Here is a 13,720-nt window from a genome sequence, read left to right on the forward strand (position 1 = left end):
CATATATCTCATGACCAGCCACTTTTATGTGCAATGCAATTTTAGTGCTAGCTTTCAGTACATAAAACTAATTTCTGTCCAAAGGCCCGTGGCAAAATAGTATTGGAAACATTGCACAGAAAACAAAAAAAATCTATGCACACGCAATGATCTATCGATGGAGATGGATAGCAATGACGGGGAGAATGTGTATACGTACCCTCGTAGACCGTAAGCGGAAGCGTTTCACAACGCGGTTGATGTAGTCAAACTTTCTTCACGCTCCAACCGATCTAGTATCGAATGCACGGCACCTCCGCGTTCTGCACACGTTCAACTCGGTGACGTCCTCCACCTTCTTGATCTAGCAAGATAGCTGTAACACCCACAATGCGGCTATATCTCCCACGTGTCGGGGCATGACTTAGAGGCATAGCCGCATGGTAGGTTTGTCGCAAGAGGGGTAATCTTCACACAATCCCACGTACTGAAAAGAAAGGGATAAATAGTTGGCTTACAATCGCCACTTCACACAAATAACAAGGTAAACATACATCATCCGGAATACAATCAAGGTCCGACTACGGAACCAAAATAAAAGAAGACAACCCCAAATGCTAGATCCCCGATCATCCCGATTGGGCTCCACTACTGATCAACAAGAAATGAAACAACACAACGATCAAGATCTTCATCGAGCTCCCACTTGAACTCGGTAGCGTCACCTGCACTGGTATCATCGGCACCTGCAACTGTTTGGAAGTATCTGTGAGTCACGAGGGCTCAGCAATCTCACACCTGCGAGATCAAGACTATTTAAGCTTATGGGTAGGAAAGAGGTAGTGACGTGGAGCTGCAGCAAGCACTAGCATATATGGTGGCTAACTTACGCAAATGAGAGCGAGAAGAGAAGCAACGCAACGGTCGTGAAGCTAGAAGTGATCAAGAAGTGATCCTGAAACTACTTACGTTCAAGCATAACACAAGAACCGTGTTCACTTCCCGGACTCCACCGAGAAGAGACCATCACGGCTACACACATGATTTATTCATTTTAATTAAGTTAAGTGTCAAGTTCTCTACAACCGGACGTTAACAAATTCCCATCTGCCACATAACCGCGGGCACAACTTTTGAAAGTTCAAACCCTGCAGGGGTGTCCCAACTTAGCCCATCACAAGCTCTCACAGTCAACGAAGGATATTCTTTCTCCCGGGTAGACCCGATCAATCTCGGAATCCCGGTTACAAGACATTTCGACAATGGTAAAACAAGACCAGCAAGACCGCCCGATGCGCCGACACCCCGATACGAGCTGCACATATCTCGTTCTCAGGGCAACACCGGATGAACACTACATACAACTAAAACCAACCCTCAAGTTTTCCCGAGATGGCGCTGCAAGTGGCTCTGTTTCAGACCAACACTTAGAGAAGCACTGGCCTGGGGGGTTAAAATAAAGATGACCCTTGGGTTGGCCGACCCAAGGTAAGGGTAATAGGCTGTTAGGCAAATGTAAAACCAAGGTTGGGCCTTGCTGGAGGAGTTTTATTCAAAGAGAACTATCAAGGGGTTCCCATAACACCCGACCACATAAGGAATGCAAAATCAAGGAACATAACACCGGTATGACGGAAACTAGTGCGGCAAGAGTGGAACAAAACACCAGGCATAAGGCCAAGCCTTCCACCTTTACCAAGTGTATAGATGCATTAATTAAATAAGAGATATTGTGATATCCCAACATATCCATGTTCCAAGCATGGAACAAACTTCAACTTCACCTGCAACTAGCAACGCTATAAGAGAGGGGCTGAGCAAAAGCGGTAACATAGCCAAACAATGGTTTGCTACGAAGGTGGATTAGAGGCTTGACATGACAATATGGGAGGCATGATATAACAAGTGGTAGCTAGCGCGACAAAGCGATAGAACGTACAACTAGCAAGCAAAGATAGAAGTGATTTCGAGGGTATGGTCATCTTGCCTGAGATCCCGCAAGGAAGAAGAACGAGTCCATGAAGAAGACAAACGGATGTAGCCAAACGGATCTCACAACTCCGGAATGGAACCGAAGCTAACGAGAGAGACAACCCGGAAGAAGCAAGCAACATAGTAAACAACCATCACATAAACATGGCATGATGCACAACCAAGTATGACGCATGTCCGGTTTAATGAAGCATGGCATGGCAAAGTGCAACAAACAACACTACAAATTAAGTGGAGCTCAATATGCAACCAGTTGCATATTGACGAAACACCACATCAATTATTTAGTTCTCTCTCATTTAGGTACTCAATAATATTAAATGTTGGTTAGCATGGCAATAGGTGAAGCATATGAAAACTACTTATCTAGGAAAGTTTAAATGAGGCCGGAAATAACAAACAGCAATTCCAGAAAATCCTCATATGCATATATTAGGTTTGGTACTGTTATACCCTAAACACAATTTTAGAGTTATTAAACAAGCAAAGTAAAGCCACCATGTTAAACTAGGCATTTTTCTACCTCATTTACATATAAAGTTTATTAAAATTGGAGCTACGTTTATTTAGTTATGTAATAAACCATTTTAGCATGGCATTTAAGAAAAAAATTAACAAACAACATTTTAAACATTTGAAACATGGATGAAAGTTGCAAAGTATGAAACTAGACAAAATTCTAAGAACTTTACATATATAATTCATTTTAATCCGATGCACGGTAATTTAGTTATTAACAATTTGTAACAAGGGCATTTCCTGTAATTATGCATGCACAGGAAAAATGAAAAATTTGTAGAACGAAAAAAAATGTCTATGGGCCGAAACACAGCAGGCTGGCCCAATAGGAGGGAAAAAAGGAGGGGCGTGGGGTGCTGCTCACCATGGGCCACGGCCCAGCTGGAGAGGAGGAGGCTGGGCAGGCCGTGAAGGGGCGTGCTGGGCCTCGCTAAAGAAGGCTGGCCCGCGGTTGCAGCCCACAAGAGCAGCCGAATCGGCCAACGGGTGAAGGGGCGGGTGAACTGCTCATTTTGAGGAACAGAAACAATAGCATGTCCATGGCGACAGGAAAAAGGAGGTCGCCGCGGTGGGGCTCTTTCTGCCGGATCGCACCAGATCCCGCAGGGGCAGGGGCTTGAGGCGGAGAATTTGAAGGGGCTGCTGTTAAATGAAGAAAAAGGCAGAGTTCAGACAGAAATAGGGGAAGGGAAGGAGAGAGACATCAGGGGAGATGACAGAGACGCGATGGGGTGACCTGAATGCTCACCGACGAGGTTAGCGGTTGCAGGGCCGATTGGCTTGGCACAGACGGGCGCTCGCTTGTGCGGTCTCCAGGCGCTGCAGGATCAAGCAGGACGAAGTGATGGCTTGTCTCGCACGAGAGGAAGGAGACGGTAGCAGAAGTGGCAGGGGAGCCTGGAGATGGGGACGACAGGCGGACGACGGGGCGGATCCGCGACACCATTGCTCCGGCAGAACAACAGCGGTGGAGGAGCACTTCCTGAGTTCCGACCCGGTGGTGCAGTCCTTGAAGAAGAACACGGCGACGACGCAGTTAGAGACAGCAGCAGGAGTTAGTGAGAAACATAGAGGAGACGCGCTGCCGCGACCTTGAGCAAGGGCGGCGAGGTCCATCTGCTAGTCCGGCGAGGAACATCGTGGTCGGGGAGTTCCTCGGCTACGTGGTGTGGAAGGAGGAGCTCGTGCTCCTTGTCGCTCCACGGGTGGTCGCCTCGATACCGCCTAAATCGGGCGCGGGGCTAACCGCGGGAGAGCTTGGAAGGAAGGGGCTCCGCTGGGACGACAACAGAGGCGGAGCAGCTTGGGGCGGTGCAGAACTTCGGTGAGCGTGACAGTGGTCGTGCTTGCTCGGGTAGGAGGATAGTAGTTGGCTGCTGCGATTTGGGCGGCGTGGTAAACCAGGGATGTGGTCGGAGGCTGATTGGAGAGGTGGATCTGGGAGGGTCGAGGGGAGGAGGTGGTTGGCCCAGTGGGTTTTTGGATCGGGAGCGATCCCAAGGAAGAGAGTGGCGGCGGCTGCGGGATTGGAGGGAGTTGGTCTGCCTAGGGTCTAGGTCAACTAGAAATGGAATAAGGGAGGCCCCTAAATATAGCAGGTGGATGATAAGAGGGAGTATGAGGGTAATCTGGACCCTCCGATTATAATCGGATGGCCCGGGACAATTAGCTTAGGGTAGATCAAATAAGAAACCGAAAAGATTTAGGGGATGATCCGAATCCAACGATGATGACCGTGCGGTTCGGTTTCGGGACAACTTTCGGACGCACACGAGAGGGTCGATGTACTGTGCAAGGAGGGGTTTTTGGCATGGTCTAGTATTTATAGGGAAAATTTGAACATTTTAAAGAAAGAGGAGAGTGCCACTTGCAATCAATGGGTGAAAATTTGAAAGAAGGAAGAAGTGAAATGGTTTGCACTTGGAGAGGGGCCTTGGAGGAAAGATCATGGACGCAAAAATAGTTTAGAAACGAGAGGGATTTATAATGCAAGTTTGTTGTGGTTGATTCCAAACTAATGGAATATTTTATATATAGCTCCCTAAAATATTGGGAGGATATATGTTATAAAGAGAAATCACCATTGTGAAAATCCCTCGATTTAAATAGATCAAAAGATCTATGCAATTTACTAGTTGAGTTGAGATGTAAAGATTAATGACATGATGACATGATGCAATGCACATGATGCAATGAAGAATGCAACAAGCAAAAACAAATCACACAACAAAACTCGGAAAACATGGAAGGCATCTAAAGCTCCGGTCTTGGGGCATTACAACACTCCACCACTACAAGAGGATCTCGTCCTGAGATCTAGGGATGGCACCGGAGGGAAACAAAAGAGGAAGAGGTAAAACAAAGTTGCTTCTTTGACAAATGAGTGAAACCAATGAACGTTAAGAGGTTAAACAAATGGAAAGAAGAATACAACGGAGATGAACGAAGTTGAAAACACTCTGTTATAAAAGAGGAACAAGGAACATTACGAGAGCCTTGTAGGTTGAAAGACATAAGAAAAGGGTTGCAATGGACAAGAAATACATGCAAGCACTCCGGTTGAAATGAGATGTACAATGAACGATAAGGATCAATTACGACAACACTCCGGTTGGAAAAAGAAGGCAAAGAATATGAACTTGGCAAAATGAAAGCACTTGGATGAGACTCCGGTTAGAAAAGGAATGATTGCCACAACACTCTTGTTAAAACAAGATAGAGAAGGAATAAGAATGATATAATTTGTGCAGCACTCCAATTGTAAATGGCAGGAATTGAACATGAACTTGACAAGATGAGAGGATACTTGATGAAATCAATGACACACTGCCTCCGGAACAATTGAAAGAATGGCACAATGGGTAGAAAGATCTCAGGTAGCACTCCGGTTGAGAAGGGAGGCAAAACTTGATATGATGAGAGAACTTGAATGGAGGACACAACACTCCTGTTGAATGGATAAGCAAAGGAAAGAATCGGAGATAGATCATTTGAATAACCAAATGGAGAAGAAAATGCCAGCTTCTGCCACGACTGAGCTTGGAAAGCACCCTTCCAAGAAGGTTATACGGAGTTGTTGGAAAACCGACAACGAAACGAATAAGCTTGTAGTGGGCTTATGGAAAACATCTCAAAATTACGAGGTGAAAATTCTGCCACTAACAGACACAACAGATTGGATTGACATGAACAAGGAGACGAGAAACTTATATCACTTGGAGGATAAATGAAGAACTTGGGTCCTTTATGAGCACCATAAATAGCAACAATCCTTAGGGAAGGCTTTAGGTGAAATATAACCCCAAGATGACTCCAATGAAAGAGGTTGATGGGTTGAGAAGAGCTCATGGTCGAAGAAATTGATGGGTTTAACTATCTCATTCTTGACAACACGTGAATCGCGAAACAAAAATGGAAATTATCAAGAAAAGATATAGCACCACCTCAAATGATAAGGTAGAAAGAATCACACTTCATAATGCAAGAAGAGGAATACTTGATCTCCTCAAAACAAACATGTGTTGAGCACCATGTTTATTTTTAGAGTATAGCTTGGCGGATCTTAACTCCGAGAGAAAACTTGAAGAACAATTGGAGAATGAAAAGAATCCTTGATGAGCCACCATGTTGATCCTCCGTGAAGAACTCCGGTAATAAAAGGATGATAAAAGAGAGAGAAGTTGAAAACACAAGGTGAAGCCTTGCGATGATTTAGATCGAGCTTCGCGATGATATAACAGAGAAAACTTGGAACTCCGGAAAGAAAAGATGAAGCATCTCGAACCGAGAAATGAGACATGATGAACAACTCTGGAAAGAAGAAGCTAGAACACTTGGATGAAACAATAATAAGAATTATGTTATGCGTATCCTTCACCAATTTAAATTGATGACAAGCAACGGATTTGGCATACTACTTATGCTCGTAAAAGGATTAAGATAGATATAGCGCAAGCTTGGGAAAGTCTTCAACGAACCACCGGTAGGACTGAAACAACGAATAAATTGATATGATAATGATGGAAGAGAAATCTTGAACGAACCACCATACGAATTAGAGAATGAAAGTAGCAAAGGCACAATTCACCGGGAAGAATTGGAAAACGAAAGAAGATACTTGAGAGAATTTCATACAAGAGAATGAAGAGATCGCGAGCTGATTAGAGAACACTTGAACGATGCACCAGTAAGATTTGGATAACGAGAGCTGAAAGCTGGAATGAATAATATTAGAAAAGATGGCCTTAAACTAGAACCACGAATCTTCGAGAGAAGAGACCAAGATTTAGTGGAAACACTCTTCTTCGGTCTTCAAATGTTTAGAAAACCGATGAGAAACACCACCATGAATTATTTAGACAACTCCGGGAGAATAAAAAATGGAGAGGTTGATCCAACAATGAAAAAGATTGAAAGATGTTAGAGAAATACATATGACTGATGATAATTCAATCTTACGTCAAACTTGGATAAGAATTAGAGAGTAACACCGGGAAAATAGAAGGGTCAGGTAAGATCCTGGGAAAAGACCTGTGGGTTAGGGCCCACTCAAAGAAAACACCATTAAACGATTTAAAAGATAGATTGCGCCGGTTGAATTAAATGGCTCGAAAGAGATAACAACCTCGAGATATCTAGAACGAATTAGCAATGGAAACGCGAATCTTCTGAGATGTATTCAGCACTCCAAAACAATTGAATAGCGAGAGGTGAATAAATAAGAGAGTCTTCGGTAAGGACTTCCAACATGGAAAGCATGTGAACAAATGGAAAAGATATGATCAACACCGAAAGCTTGCATTGAATCCACCGGAGAAGGAAAAGAACGAAGAATGATGAACTTGAAGCTCTGATTAGTATCTTCTTGAGAATCACCGGATAAGAACATTGACGGAAAAGAATGAAGAGACTTCCCATCAATAAAAGGATACTTGATTAAGACATCCGAGTCCTTGAAGGAAAAGGGTTGGGTGGGCGGGAAAACAAAGGCAACTTGGGGACAGATGAAATGAACAACATTGAGAAAACAGAGAGGTGATCTTGCGGATGTTGAAATGATCAGATCCACTTGAAGAGAAACGCGCCGGTTGAAAAGGATTGACATGACAATCTCGATTATCACGAAGGATTAGTATTCACATAGAAATATGAGAACACCACTTAGGGAAGGTATGGAATCAACACGTGACATTGAAGCAACTCGAATACCACAACTCAAAACAAAACAAAGGATTGGCTTGCAGAATAAGTCAGAAACAAACATATGATAGATCCCATATCGTATCATGTGTCTGTTGGAAGGATATCCTACGTGATACTTGAATTCCCACTTATAAACTCCCGAAACTTTCTCGTTATGCAATTAGGTGTTGGGGATACAGGGGAAGCATAATATCTCACCCAAACTAACAATACCTACATCCAGTTGTATCCATCCTTCAACACATAACCAAGAAACCTTCGGAAATCGTGTACCTCAACCTTCAAAAAGCATCCGTTATGCGAGTTATGGCAATACTCCGAACTCCCGCCCCAGTACTGGGTGGCGTCGAGGTTATCTCACCAACAACTGCATAAAATAGATTTTCGATGTCAGCGAAACTCAGTTATTCCAGAACTGCAACGATAAGATTGTGACGACAACACCTCAGAGCTCAACTCCCCGGGACACTGCCACAACCCCTAAATGTCAGGAGGCACCGAGAACAATGTTCTCATCACAAAACCATCGGAACGATTCCAAGATACCCACGTGATCCTAAATTCTTTTTCATGAAATTTGAGGAGAGAAGAGTCAAAACTTCTACGTCAGGAGGCCTCACCAGAGCGACGAGGGGACTGAGGAGTAAAAAGAATCCTACTATCCGATATATAAATCCTAAGACTCAAAACATTTTGTTCTAGACTCAACAACGTCAGCGATTCGATCAAGTAGGAGGGCTCCTAAGTCGGGGATGGCTCTGATACCAACTTGTAACACCCACAATGCGGCTATATCTCCCACGTGTCGGGGCACGACTTAGAGGCATAGCCCCATGGTAGGTTTGTCGCAAGAGGGGTAATCTTCACACAATCCCATGTACTGAATAAGAAAGGGATAAAGAGTTGCCTTACAATCGCCACTTCACACAAATAACAAGTTAAACATAGATCATCCAGAATACAATCAAAGTCTGACTATGGAACCAAAATAAAAGAAGACAACCCCAAATGCTAGATCCCCGATCGTCCCGACTGGGCTCCACTACTAATCAACAGGAAACGAAACAACACAACGATCAAGATCTTCATCAAGCGCCCACTTGAACTCGGTTGCATCACCTGCACTAGTATCATCGGCACCTGCAACTATTTGGAAGTATCTGTGAGCCACGAGGACTCAACAATCTCACACCCGCGAGATCAAGACTATTTAAGCTTATGGGTAGGAAAGAGGTAGTGAGGTGGAGCTGTAGCAAGCACTAGCATATATGGTGGCTAACTTACGCAAATGAGAGCGAGAAGAGAAGCAACACAACGGTCGTGAAGCTAGAAGTGATCCTGAAACTACTTACGTTCAAGCATAACACAAGAACCGTGTTCACTTCCTAGACTCCGCCGAGAAGAGACCATCACGGCTACACACGCGGTTGATTCATTTTAATTAATTTAAGTGTCAAGTTCTCTACCACCGGACGTTAACAAATTCCCATCTGCCACATAACCGTGGGCACGGCTTTCGAAAGTTCAAACCCTGCAGGGGTGTCCCAACTTAGCCCATCACAAGCTCTCACGGTCAACGAAGGATATTCCTTCTCCCGGGAAGACCCGACCAGTCTTGGAATCCCGGTAACAAGACATTTTGACAATGGTAAAACAAGACCGGCAAGACCGCCCGATGCGCCGACATCCCGATAGGAGCTGCACATATCTCGTTCTCAGGGCAACACCGGATGAACACTATGTACAACTAAAACTAACCCTCAAGTTTCCCCGAGGTGGCGCTACAAGTGGCTCTATTTCGGACCAACACTTGAAGAAGCATTGGCCCGAGGGTGGGGTTAAAATAAAGATGACCGTTGGGTTGGCCGACCCAAGGGAAGGGTAGTAGGTTGTTTGGAAAATGTAAAACCAAGGTTGGGCCTTGCTGGAGGAGTTTTATTCAAAGCGAACTGTCAAGGGGTTCCCATAACACCCAACCGCATAAGGAATGCAAAATCAAGGAACATAACACTAGTATGACAGAAACTAGGGCGGCAAGAGTGGAACAAAACACCAGGTATAAGGCCGAGCCTTCCACCCCTTACCAGGTGTATAGATGCATTAATTAAATAAGAGATATTGTGATATCCCAACATATCCATGTTCCAAACATGGAACAAACTTCAACTTCACCTGCAACTAGCAACACTATAAGAGGGGCTGCGCAAAAGCGGTAACATAGCCAAACAATGGTTTGCTAGGAAGGTGGGTTAGAGGCTTGACATGGCAATATGGGAGGCATGATATAACAAGCGGTAGGTAGCGCGACAAAGCGATAGAACGTACAACTAGCAAGCAAAGATAGAAGTGATTTCGAGGGTATGGTCATCTTGCCAGAGATCCAGCAAGGAAGAAGAACGAGTCCATGAAGAAGACAAACGGACGTAGCCGAACGGATCCTCACAACTCCGGAACGAAACCGAAGCTAATGAGAGAGACAACCCAGAAAGAAGCAAGCAACATAGTAAACAACCATCACATAAACATGGCATGATGCACAACCAAGTATGATGCATGTCCGATTTAATGAAGCATGGCATGGCAAAGTGCAACAAACAACACCACAAATTAAGTGGAGCTCAATATGCAACGAGTTGCATATTGACGAAACACCACATCAATTATTTAGTTCTCTCTCATTTAGGTACTCAACAATATTAAATGTTGGTTAGCATGGCAAGAGGTGAAGCACATGAAAACTACTTATCTAGGAAAGTTTAAATGAGGCCGGAAATAACAAACAACAATTCCGAAAAATCCTCATATGCATATATTAGGTTTGGTACTGTTCTGCCCTAAACACAATTTTAGAATTATTAAACATGCAAAGTAATGCCACCATGTTAAACTAGGTATTTTTCTACCCCATTTACATATAAAGTTTATTAAAATTGGAGCTACTATTATTTAGTTATGAAATAAACCATTTTAGCATGGCAATTAAGAAAAAATTAACAAACACCATTTTAAACATGGATGAAAGTTGCAAATTATGAAACTAGACAAAATTCTAAGCACTTTACATATATAATTCATTTTAATCCGATGCACGGTTATTTAGTTATTAACAATTTGAAACAAGGGCATTTCCTATAATTATGCATGCACAGGAAAAATGACAAATTCGCAGAACGAAAAAAATGTCTATGGGCCAAAACACAGCAGGCTGGCCCAACAGGAGGGAAAAAAATGAGGGGCGCGGGGTGCTGCTCTCCATGGGCCATGGCCCAGCTAGAGAGGAGGAGGCTGGTTAGGCCGTGAAGGGGCGCGCTGGGCCTCACTAGAGGAGGCTGGCCCGCGGTTGCAGCCCACAAGAGCAGCCGAATCGGTCAACGGGCGAAGGGGCGGGCGAACTGCTCGTTTCTGAAGAACAGAAACAATAGCATGTCCATGGCGACAGGAAGAAGGAGGTCCTTGTCGCTGCGGCGGGGCTCTTTCCGTCGGATCACGCCAGATACCGCGGGAAAGGAGCGAGGGCGAACGTATCCATGCACAAGGAATGAAGGCAGGGGCTTGAGGCGGTGAATTTGAAGGGGCTGCTGTTAACTGAAGAAAAAGGCAAAGTTTAGACAGAAATAGGGGAAGGGAAGGAGAGAGACAGCAGGGGAGATGACAGGGACGCGATGGGGCGACCTGAATGCTCACCAACGAGGTCAGCGGTTGTGGGGCCGATTGGCTTGGCGCAGACGGGCGCTCGCTTGCGCGGTCACCGGGCGCAGCAGGATTGAGTAGGACGAAGCGATGGCTTGTCTCGCATGAGAGGAAGGAGACGGTAGCAAAAGTTGCAGGGGAGCCTGGAGATGGGGACGACAGGCGGACGAGGGGGCGGATCCGCGGCACCGGTGCTCCGGCAGAACAACAGTGGCGGAGGAGCACTTCCTGAGTGCCGACCGGGTGGTTCAGTCCTTGAAGAAGAACATGGCGACGACGTGGTTAGAGACAGAAGCAGGAGTTAGTGAGAAACAGAGAGGAGACGCGCTGCCACGACCTTGAGCAAAGGCAGCGAGGTCCATCTGCTGGTCCGGTGAGGAACACCGGGGTGGGGGAGTTCCTCGGCTGTGCGGTGTGGAAGGAGGAGCTCGTGCTCCTAGTCGCTCCACGGGTGATCGCCTCGATACCGCCTGAATCGGGCGCGGGGCTGCCTATGGGAGAGCTGGGGAGGACGGGGCTCCGCTGGGACAACAACGGAGGCGGAGCAGCTTGGGGTGGTGCAGAACTTCGGTGAGTGTGGCCGTGGTCGTGCTTGCTCGGGCAGGAGGATGGTGGTTGGCTGCTGCGATTTGGGCGGCGCGGTAAATCAGGGAGGTCGTCGGATGCTGGTTGGAGAGGTGGATCTAGGAGGGTCGACGGGAGGAGGTGGTTGGCCCGGTGGGTTTTTGGACCGGGAGCGATCCCAAGGAAGAGAGTGGCGGCGGGTGCGGGATTGGAGGGAGTTGGTCTGCCTAGGGTCTAGGTTAACTAGAAATGGAATAAGGGAGGCCCATAAATATAGCAGGTGGATGATAAGAGGGAGTATGAGGGTAATCTGGACCCTCCGATTATAATCGGACGGCCCGGGAAAATTAGGTTAAGGTAGATCAAATAAGAAATCGAAAAGATTTAGGGGATGATCTGAATCCAATGATGACGACCGCATGGTTCGGTTTCGGGACAAATTTCGGACGCGCACAAGAGGGTCGATGTACTGTGCAAGGAGGGGTCAGATGGTTAGGAGGGGTTTTTGGCATGGTCTAGTATTTATAGGGAAAAGTTGAACATGTTAAAGAAAGAGGAGAATGCCACTTGCAATAAATGGGTGAAAATTTGAAAGAAGGAAGAAGTGAAATGGTTTGCACTTGGAGAAGGGCCTTGGAGGAAAGATCATGGATGCAAAAAATAGTTTAGAAACGAGATGGATTTATAATGCAAGTTTGTTGCAGTTGATTCCAAACTAATGGAATATTTTATATATAGCTCCCTAAAATATTGGGAGGATACACCATTGTGAAAATCCGTCGATTTAAATAGATTAAAAGATCTATGCAATTTACTAGTTGAGTTGAGATGCAAAGATTAATGACATGATGATATGATGCAATGCACATGATGCAATGAAGAATGCAACAAGCAAAAACAAATCACACAACGAAACTCGGAAAACATGGAAGGCGTCTGAAGCTCCGGTCTTGGGGCGTTACAATAGCGAGGTAGTAGATGAGTTCCATCAGCATGACAGTGTGGTGATGGTGATGTGATCTTCGTAGGGCTTCACCTAAGCACTACAGAAATATGACCGAGGGAGTAAATGGTGTATGGGGGCGCCGTACAAGTCTAAGAAAATGTTGTGTGTTCTGGTGTGGCGCCCCCTCCCCACATATATATAGGTGGGAGGCGAGGGGAGGCAGCCAGGGCACCCTAGGGCTTGGCCGACGCCCCCTAGAGGCCCTGCATTGCCCTGCACCCCCTTTCCATGTATGCATAAGGGGTACGGAAAGAGGAGGGGGGAGGGAAGGAAGGGGGAGTCCTACTCCATACTTTCCTTTCCCTTTCCATTTCATTCTCCTCTTCCTATGGCCGACCCCTATAGGGTGCACCAGCCCTTTGTGGGCTGGTGTCTTCCCCCACTTGGCCCATAAGGCCCATAGGATTGCCGGGGGTGCCCGAAACTCCTTCCGGTGATCCGGTAAGTACCCGATACCCTCCGGAACACTTCAGGTGTCCGAATACCATCGTCCTATATATAAATCTTTACCTCTCGACCATTTTGAGACTCCTCGTCATGTCCGTGATCTCATCCGGGATATGAACAACATTCGGTCACCAAATCACACAACTCATATAATACTATATCGTCAATGAACGTTAAGCGTGCGGACCCTACGGGTTCAAGAACTATGTAGACATGACCGAGACACCTCTCTGGTCAATAACCAATAGCAGAACCTGGATGCCCATATTGGCTCCTACATATTCTAAAAAAATCTTTATCGGTCGAACCGTTATGACAACA

The sequence above is a fragment of the Triticum urartu genome, chromosome 7A (genome assembly GCF_056163025.1).
Source record: "Triticum urartu cultivar PI428250 chromosome 7A, HENAU_Tu73, whole genome shotgun sequence".
NCBI lineage: Eukaryota > Viridiplantae > Streptophyta > Magnoliopsida > Poales > Poaceae > Triticum > Triticum urartu.